We start from the raw sequence: 10,725 nt of genomic DNA, 5'->3' as shown, positions 1-10,725 counted from the left end.
TTGCCCAGGGTCACACAGATAGTAAGTGTCAAGTGTCTGAAGCCAGATTTGAACTCAGGTCCTCCTGAATCCAGGGCCAGTGCTTTATCCACTGCACCACCTAGTTGCCCCCATCTTTGGCTTCTCATTTTATTGATTGTTTGCTCCCCATGATTAATAAATTGATTATTACCCAGAAATTACATTGTCTCTCAGATTTTTCATCCATAAACAATGCCCTATATGTAATGCTTTATAAACTCCTTAATACACATTATAATATAGACTACCAATTAAAGAGGCACATTATATAGTGTCAATACAGTTAAAAGTGGTAGAACAAAAACTGGAATTTTAAAAATCTTTATTGTACTTTAAACATAAATGATTCCCTAACTGATATTAATTATGATTAAATTAAGGGGCATTTATGGCCTTCATAAAGAAACTTGTTAGAGAAAATTAATAGTAATTGCTAGCATTTAAATGGTGCTTTAAAATTTGCAATGAAATTTAAAAATATTATCTTATTTTATCCTCATAATAATATTTAGAGGTAGTTACTATTACTATTGCCATTTTACTGAAAGAAAACTGAGGTGGACAAAGGATAAATAAGTTACCCAAAGTTCCTGATTTCAGCTCTGACACTCTAGTCAGCAATTATTTGTTTTGCACCTATACTGTGGGAGTTATAAAAATATCCAAGGCCTAGAATCAGGAAGGCCTGAGTTCAAATCTGGCCTTAGACACTTACTAGCTGTGTGACCTTGGGCAAGTCACTTAACCCTATTTGCCTCAGCTTCTTTATCTGTAAAATGTGCTGGAGAAGGAAATAGAAAACCATTCAGTATCTTTGCTGAAAAAACCCCATTGAGGTCTTGAAGAGTCAGACGTGATTAAAATGACCAAACAACAAAAAAACATTATATATACAGAAAATGTATATGTGTGAATATATACACACATACATACACGTACATGTACATATAAATACATACACACAGTATACATATACACACATGCACACACACACGCATACACATACATACACATACACATACACATACACATACACATACACATACACATACACATAAACATACACATATACATAGTGTGAGTGGAAGATAACCTTAGTGGGAAAGGAAAGAGTCGGGGACCCGGAGAGTTGAGTCAAGTCTGAAAGAAAGTCAGGAGGTAAAGAGGGAGAACATTTCAACCAGAGAAAAGACACTCAGATTAGAGATTGACTATCAGTCTGTAAGGACCAGCAAGAAAACCAGTGTGAATGGGTTAAGAAACTAATTTTACATGAGAAATTAGAAATTAAAAAAATAATAAACCTATTTGTGTTATCATAAAAAGATCCAAGAAAGGCAAAAACCTAGATTTTGAAGGAGGGAGTGTTTGGGGTATTTTGTTTATTACTTTGGGACTCTTCACACAACGTCTATCTTAGAATTACACAGAGATGGAAGGGAAATAAAGATAATCTTGTGTGGTTTACTATGAGAAGGTTGTTATTATTCAGTTGTTTTCAATCATGACCAACTCTTTATGAGCCCAATGGGATTTTATTAGCAAAGATACTGGAGTGGTTTTCCATTTCCTTCATCAGCTCATTTACAGATGAGGAAACTGAAGCAAACAGGATTAAGTGACTTGCCCAGAGTCACACAGCTAATAAGTATCTGAGGTCAGATTTGAACTCAGGGAGAAGAGTCTTCCTGACTCCAGGCCTAGTGCTGTATCCACTATGCCATCCCAAATGAGAAGATATTTGTGTCTAAAATATTCAGGATGAGGGGTTCAAGTCTCTCTTCTGATACAAACTAGCTATGTAACCCTGGGCAAGTCAGGAAACTCTCCAAGACTCTAAGTTGCAAAGCAGCTGCCAACTTCTCATTACTAGATGGGGTTTTCTGTGTAAGAAGTTCCTTATACCAAAATAATCACAGGTATGGTTCAAAGAGACACATACACAGACACACATACACATATCCATGCACAAATGCACAGTAACTAGCAATATAAGGCAGTTTGGGATGAATGATGTATTATAGACAATAAATGCTAAAGGAATATGGGAAAGGAAAAAGTAATTATAAGCTCCAGTGATCAAGCATAGATTCAAGAAGACAGTGGGGGCAGCTAGGTGGCACAGTACATAAAGCACCAGCCCTGGATTCAGGAAGACCTGAGTTCAAATCCTTCCTCAGACACTTGACACTTACTAGCTGTGTGACTCTGGGCAAGTCACTTAACCCTCATTGCCCTGCAGAAGAAGAAGAAGAAGAAGAAGAAGAAGAAGAAGAAGAAGAAGAAGAAGAAGAAGAAGAAGATAATGATGATGACAATGGTTCTTGAAGGATGGGTAGATACATGTAGGTTAAGAGAACAGAGGCAGGTGGCATTCCAGAAGAGCAGAAAAGCATCTGTAAAGGCAAAGAAACAATCATGTATAAGAGATATTTAAGGAACTTGTCCATTAAGTACATAAGTCTGGTTGCAGTTCCTATAGTGGAATAGTAAGAAACAAAATTGGAAAAGGCAGTTGAATCCTGACTACAGATAGTGTTGTCAGGCAAAGATTCTGGATTTTTTCATGGAAATCATTGGGTAATCATTAAAAGTTTTCAAAACTGAGATTATAAAAGAATTATTTCAGATGATTACACTGATAGCAGTATACAGAATAGGTTGAAGAGGGGAGATGCTGGAGGCACAAAGACCAGTTAATGCTAACATCTGGTTTCAAGGGTTTACACTGGCATGGCAATAGTAGGAATGGACAGATGTGATCAATGGTTTATTGTATCCAAATTTCATTCCAGTCAGTATTTATCAGTTTGTTATGATTCCATAGGAGTAGTGATGATAAGTCCTGATAGTAGGTCTCAGAGCTTGTAAATTCATTTGCTTAATCCTAGGAAGCTAACTAGAGGACTGCCACCCTTGTTTTTCCTTGTTATGGTGATCAAGCCAGAGGTGACTAATGACATGGAAAGTCTCCAGCTATTTCTATTGCACCTTCATCCCTTGTTATTCTCCAATTGCCCAACATGGGGAGATGGCCATGAGCACATAGACAATGAGTGACCCTACTTGCTGGCCTGTGGCCTGCTCTTCTAGTGGTCCATTGGCCCGTGTAAATATTTTGACATCCTCATCTCCCCAACCCATAAGACTGCTCCTGGAAGGTCAAGATAGGTCTGTTAAGGTCTGCTCACTAGCCTGTTTGTCAACCAGTGGAATTTTGTATTTTGTACAGATCTTCCTAGAAGGCCAGGGCCAAGGTCTATCAACCGATGAGATGGTGTGCTTCCCCTGTATTGTCCAGGTATCAAACATTATAAAATTAAGGCTCTTGAGGAAGTGGTTATCTCAGAGCATGAGGAAAATCTGAGGTCCATTTCATTAGAGAGGACCATGGATTCTTTAATAAAGTGCCATTGGCTCACAGCTCTGCCTTAGTGTTTTTTCTTGCAGATTGAACAATTTTGAAAAATTCCCACACAGAATGGGGTGGATATGACAGCAAATGAAAGAAAAATTGGAATGATGTAGTCATAGGATTGGAGGGGTCAGGGAGAAGTAGGGAGCTATAGTATTTTTGAGATTTTTGAGCCTTGGGTGATAGAAACACATGTAGAGCTATTAACAGAAATAGAGGAAAAAAAGAGTGGTGAGGGAGGAATAGATCATTTAGGGAGCATTATGATGAGTTCAGTTTAAAATGTGTTGTATTTGAGATGGCAGCAGAATATCAGTGTGAAAATGTTTGAGAAGTCACAGAAGATGTGACTGGAGCTCAGGAAAGAGGTCAGAGTATAAATAGGTTGGGATAAATAGGGTTGGATATCATCAGTACAAAGTGGAGAGTGGAAGCCATGGCAGTGAATGAGCTCACTGAGGGAACAGACATAGAAAGGAAAAAAGGGAGAGATTAAAGATAATATCTCCTAGGGAGAGACAAGATAGAGACTAGAAGGTCATTAAGGAATCCCAGCCTTAGCAGAAAACCAAAGGAAAAAGAGCCCATGAAGGAGACAGTGAAAATCAAAACCACATTTGTTATTGCCATTTAAGAACAAATGAACAAACAAACTAATCTAAATGTTTGAAGGATCCTATTCTTTGGTTGTCTTGGAAATTGATTTTGTTTTTGGTTTTTTTTCTGCCCCTAAATTGACTTTTAATATGTTTTCAGAAATTCCCAAAGCCCTAAGAGCTTTTTTTTTCCTGAAACAGATTACTCAAATGTGAAAAGGAGAAATGTTAGCAAAATGTATAGCATTTCCTAGGGAACTTATGATAAATGGCAAATGAATGTAATAACCCAAAAAGTATTTCAGGGATAAACAGACCAGTGTTTGATTTGTAATAGTGTGCAATTAAAGAATTTAAGACTATGGAGAACAACCTAATTGCCCACTGGTTTCCTCTCTTCCTTACTTTGTAATTTTACTTCAAACCTCATGGGCCACAATTTTAAAACAGCTTTCTCCAAATTCATTAATTCAACTAATATTCAGCACCTACCAACTAGGTGGAGGACACCATGCTAGTGCCTACTAAATAAAGTATAAACTCTCAATTCTGGCCTTCAAGGCTCTCCACAGAACTTCCTCACAGTACTTATCTTCTCATTGTACTCTTCATGTACAATGTACTCTACATTCTAGCCAAAGTGTGCTACTCCTTGTCCATACTCTTCTTGACCTTTCCTGTCTTCATGTCTTTGTTTATTCCATTAACCTTGCCTGGAATGGATTCCTCTCATACCTATCTACTGAAATCTCTCCTTTCCTTGAAGCCCAAATAAAGGCTATCACTAAATTTTTTCTGAACTTTTTTTCCCTCAAGGGAAGGTCATTTCTCCTCCTCAGATCTCTCACAAAACTTTGCCTGGACCCATTCTGATTTAAAAACACATGAACAAACCAACCCATCTGATTGCTCATAGGACCCCATTTTGATTGTTTTGCAAATTGACTTTGGTTTTGCTTGTCTTCATCTTAAGTTTTCTTTTTCTTTCTTTTTTTATCATAGAGCTTACTGTCATAGATTTAGAGCTGATAGGTGTTTTAAGAGTCATCTAGTCCAACCCTCACTTGCTCTTCTCCCACCAAGAGACTATAAGCTTCTTGAAGGCAAGGTAAGAATTTTATCTCTCTTTTTATGTACCTGAGTAAAGGCTTTTTATGTTGTAGACCCTTATTAAATCTTCACTGAATTGACTATTCTGATAGTGCAGAAGAGAGCAAATTCTTTGACAATGTTGACTTCTAAAGTCTTGTTCAATAAAATTAATGGGGAGATCGTGCATGCAAAAAAGGAACAGTCCAGAAGGGCATTGTTTGCACAAAACAATCCATTTCAGGAATCTCTTGGGCTCCCAGGAAGAAAGCTATGATTGTGTACTCTTGCATAGATAGTAGACTATTCTTTTTGTTTGTTTATAGCCTTAGTTCACAGTCTTTGTATTCTGCAAATAAAAATGGTAAAAGAAATAATAATTTAGAACCAACCAGTTCTTTACCAAGGCATTGAAAATTTTAAAACCATAAAGACTAATTGATTTTTTACAAAACGGACAAGACAGGAAGACATTTATTGGCATGCTCTATGAAATACCATAATGAATAAGAATAATGGAGTGCTCCAAAAGGAGCAAATATATCAAACATCCATTTTCCCTTTAGCCATTAAAGTCTTGTGGGTGGTGGTTTTGTTACTCATTGCTATAAAATGTTAAAGTGCTCAGTCTGGGTAAACATTCTTCCAAAATGCTGCCATGAAGTCTATGCAAAGAAAGAAAAGTATACAATAAGGACTAATTTCTCCAGTGATGTGGACAAGTGATTTTTCAGAGAATTGAAGCTTACTCCATTAACCTATACTATGACAACCATGACAGCAGCAGCAGCAAACAAAAAAAGATAACTATTATGTTTTGATGAAATTCATTCTAAAATGTATCATACTTTTTCCCACAGTCTTGAATAGAGAATAGTAAATTTGGCTTTTTATTGATGACTCAGAATCATGATTATGACCATCAGTAGAGACAGAGCTATCAGTATATAGCTCAAAGGGAGACAGAATAGATATCTCTAGCCTCTTCTCCTCCTACCATTTTCTAAGGGAGACTTTCATTCCTGCCAGGAGAGGAAGCAGGAAGTTGGAACTCTCCTCAGAGAGAGGGGGTATCAGGCTAAAATTATATCTATCTGCTTCCTTAAATATTGTTAGTCTAGGTGATATGAGCAGGTTTGGGTTAAATTCTGATCACTTTGACATTAGCAGGGGAAGGACGACCCCAAGTTCTATATCCAAGGTTTGACCCCTTCCTACCTAATACCAGTTCCATAACGAACAGACATAGTGAATAGCAAAGGAAATCCATTTATCTAAATCTAGAGCAAAATAGAAATCAAAGAAGATATATATCACATACACATATTCACATACATCTATATGTACACATATACGCAAATGCAAAATACATATATACACACATACATTCGGAATTACATTGTGAAGGAACTCTTTCATTAGAAGTGAGGTAACTCGGGGCAACTAGGTGGCACAGTGGATAAAGCACCAGCCCTGGATTGAGAAGTACCTGAGTTCAAATCCGGCCTTAGACACTTGACACTTACTAGCTGTGTGACCCTGGGCAAGTCACTTAACCCTCATTGCCCCACCAAAAAAAAAAAAAAAAAGAAGTGAGGTAACTCAGCTCAAACAAGAGAGTCCTTGATTTAATCCAAAAGGAAACTCCCTGAAGTCTCTAGTGTAGCAAGCTGGGGATGGGGACAGGGTGGAGACTGCCAGCTCCTCATGTCTTCCCAGAGTCTTTTACTTCAGCAACTTTAAATGGGGTTCACCTCTTCCATATTCTCTTTCAAAAATGGCAGCCAGAAGCACCCAAAGTGACTCACTCACTGCTTGAAGAGTAGCAAAGAAGACTTGAAGCTTAGAGAGTCCCAAAGGGGACTCACTAATTGGGACCTGAGGCTCCTTCATCTCTTGCCAATTCTGTTCTTCCCCTCACTCACTGCAAGGCATTCATCTCCACTAATAAGTAGAAAGTCCCATATCATTGGTTCTTGGGACAGAAGATGCATCAGTAATTATGTTATATTGTAATATGCAATATATTCCCACAAGCTGAGGGGCATCATAGTGTGGGGGATACAGTACTGTTTCTGGAGTCCGAAAATCCTGGCTTTAAGTTCTGCTTTTGTTTCATACTGGCTCTGTGACCCTAACCAAGTCATTTACTAGTCATCTTGACTTTTGTTTTGCTACTGGACTTCAATGACTCTGGAAGAGAGAGTGAGAGTGGCAACTTTGTGTAACTCTGCCTCATTTAAATCTAATTCACACCCAAATCAAGACCATCCCATGATGTTATTGGTCCTCTTCCAAAATGAAGGAGAAATAATAACATTTAACTTCCTGGTATCTTAGGCCAGTGGTATCAATCTCAAATACAAACTGAGGACACTAAACCATACATAAGGACCACTGCTGGCTGTAAGTTAACTTAGAAAACCATATATTGCCATTATCTATGTTTCATTGCATTTTAATTTATTTTATTAAATGTTTTTCAATTACATTTTAATCTAGTTCCAGTGATACTTAAGAGTGTTTCATGCTTTTCTGTTTGGGGCAACTCTCTTAGCTACAAGTTGGAGACCAAGTGCATTGGTTAGTAAATTTCCTTACCAGGAATTCCTAATGGTGTAGGATTGTTTACTACTCTCCCCTTCTCCCCCCTTCTCTCCCCTCCCCTCCCTTCCCATACTCTTCCCTTCCCTCTCATCTTCTCTTTTCCTTTCCTCTCTAATATGTTTTTATTTATTTCATTAGATTATTTCCCTATTACATTTTAAAAAATTTACATTCATTTAAAATTTTTTTGAGTTCCAGATTTTCCTCTTCCCTCATACCCCTTCAGAGGGCAAGCAATATGATATCAATTATTTTATATGAAGTCATGCAAAACATTTCCATATTAGCCATGTTTCAGAAATAAAAACAAACATACACATACAAACAAGAAAAATAAAGAAAGTGAAAAACGTGTGCTTCAATCTGTACTCAGAGTTCATCAGTTCTCTCTCTAGAGGTGGATGGCATTTTTCATCATAGTCCTTGGGCTGTTTATTGTTAAACTTAATGTTCCCAGACTGCTGTGCTTTTATAGTTCTCACATATGTTTTTAACAGTTCTTCTGTCTTCTCCACTGATGTCCACTGTCACTTTTCTTTGCTCTCATTGACGCTGCTTCTAGCAACAGGCTCAGAGGCCCTCTTTTCAAATTTTCTGTGTGCTGAGCAACTGGATAACCAAACTTATTAGAACCATGTGTAAAATAAGGTGACTTTGATTCATTTGCTCTTGTCATCCATTCTTATAAGTCTAAGTTCTCGTTTTAGACCAGATTTTATTTAGCATGATTTATTATTTTTTTACCACAAGAATAGCTATGCACGTAAGACCTAGGGGAAAGCAGTCATGTAGCAGCAGCACAATAGACTTCATCAGAAATAATATTGTAGAGCAGAGACTGTCCTCATTTAACCTAAGGTGACACTGGGTAATTTTTCTTTTAGTAACTGTAAAAGTGATAAATTGAGTGTGAATTTTAGATTTACCTTTTAATCAGGATCACCTTGGTGGTGTCTGTCTCAATGAAACTGATAGTTTATTTTCCAAACACGGCCACTCACTTAGGATGTGCCGACATCTTTGGAAGCTCAAACATTCCCTGTAGCCTCAAGGTCATTTCTGACTTCCTCTTCTCTATAGTGCGACCTCACATTTCAACCACAGTTTCTGGTCCTGCACAGTAGTTTATTTTCAGTACGATACTCTTTTTATTGACTGTTGTTATAAATGTTTTATTAGGAAGTTATTGTTTTTTTCCTGTTAAATATAGGCTCAACAGGATTTGCTTTATGAAGTGTGGTCTATTTTTATGATAGCTTGGGGCCCCAATTATTTTGTAGAAACACATTTTAGGGCTACAAGAGGAGCAAGTCAGCATTAGTAGTTTTTCATGAAGAAAAAGAGGTAATTATAAGACCAATTTCAGAAGAAAAAAAACTCAATTTCCCTGAGAAAAGCAATGAGGGACTTAGTTCTGCTAATAGAATATTTTAGATGCTTGGATAGAACATTAGGGAGAAAAGCCTGGCTTCCTTAAATTGTTTCAGTCAAAACTCAAAACGGTCTGAGTTTCAGTGTTCTCCCTAATTTTTGTTTTCTTTTTCTAACTCAGTTAAAGGGAATATTTGCTTCATCCAGGTCAACTTATCCAGAAGGTAAGAGTTAACTTTTGGGCACTGGGATGCTGGGACAGCTACATGCTGCATGGAGATAGTGGAGGAAATAGGGTCATTGGCAGGGTCACAATGCAGAATATAAATAAACTAAGTGCTACAAATCAAAAGTATGGTGCTGTTAGAAGAAGGAAGAGCCATAGCTTCAAGTGGACAGGATGGGTCAGCACATGGAAAAAGGAGCCTAGAACAGGAGTAGAATGATGGAATTGACAAGACAAGACAAGAAGTCTAGGAAATGAAGGACAAACTGAACAAGCAGAAATCAACCCAATATCTGAAATATATCTAATGTAATCAACATAAAGCTCTATCAGTGAATTCTTTCCCTCTAGGTTTGCACATAGTTAGCATGTACCCTTCAATTCCTTAAAGGGAAAGTATTGTTAAATGTTGGGACCATCATCACAATGTCAGATGAAGTAGGAAGAAGTCAGGGCATGGAATTCAAGACAGGCCATGTAAGTCCTTATTATTTGTGATGGATGTAAAAAACAGAGGATAGTCAGTAAATTAATAAACATTTATTAAGCACTTAGCATGTACCAAACACTGTGCTAAATGATGGGGATAAAAAAAAAGGCAAAAATAATCTTTGCTTTCAAGGAGGTGGCATTCCAAAGGGGAGACCAACATGAAAATAACTAAGTACATATAAGATATATAGAGTAGTGGGTGGGGGATTACTTAACTCTGGAGGTGGTGTGGTATAAATTGGAAGAGTACTGAATCAGAGGATTTGAGTTCGAATCCTTATTTTAACACTTAGTAGTAGCACTTGAAATTGAGAGATCTGCTTATTCTTTCTGGACCTAAGATTTCTCATCTATAAAATGAGGTTTTTCTAGATAACCAAGTATATCCCTTCTAGTTCTAAAGCAATGATCCTATGGTGTGTTTCCACTCTCAATCTGTGTGCTATTCTTTTTTCTGCCTCCTGAAGGGTCCAAGTTAAAGACAAGTCAGTCAGTCAGTCAACAAGGAGCCACTGTACTAATTATTGGGAATACAAATAGAAATAATAAAGACAATCCCTGCTTTCAAGTAGCTTATATTCTAACAGGTCGACAACACAAAAAAGGAGGCTGAAAAGAGGAGGGGAACAAGGTAGAGAAAGAAGCTTGGAAAATCAGGAGTGGAGCCCAGAGAGGAATGAAAGAGTGGAAATGGCTGGCCAGAGCAATTCTTGGAGTATTCTAGGGGGAACTGACCATTCAGAGGAAGGTTCTTCCAGGGTGAGAAGGCTGTTAGATTACTGTGGAGACTCAGGATCAAGACCCAGAGAAGATTAAAGGAATGAAGGTCTTTATTTCTTAAGCTATTTGGATAATTCCAGATCTTCATTCTTGCTCCACAAAGTATTGAAGCATCTTTCCCTGTTCCT

This window comes from Dromiciops gliroides, chromosome 3 (assembly GCF_019393635.1).
Source record: "Dromiciops gliroides isolate mDroGli1 chromosome 3, mDroGli1.pri, whole genome shotgun sequence".
Classification (NCBI taxonomy): Eukaryota; Metazoa; Chordata; class Mammalia; order Microbiotheria; family Microbiotheriidae; genus Dromiciops; species Dromiciops gliroides.
Note: the sequence above shows the minus strand (reverse complement) of the source record.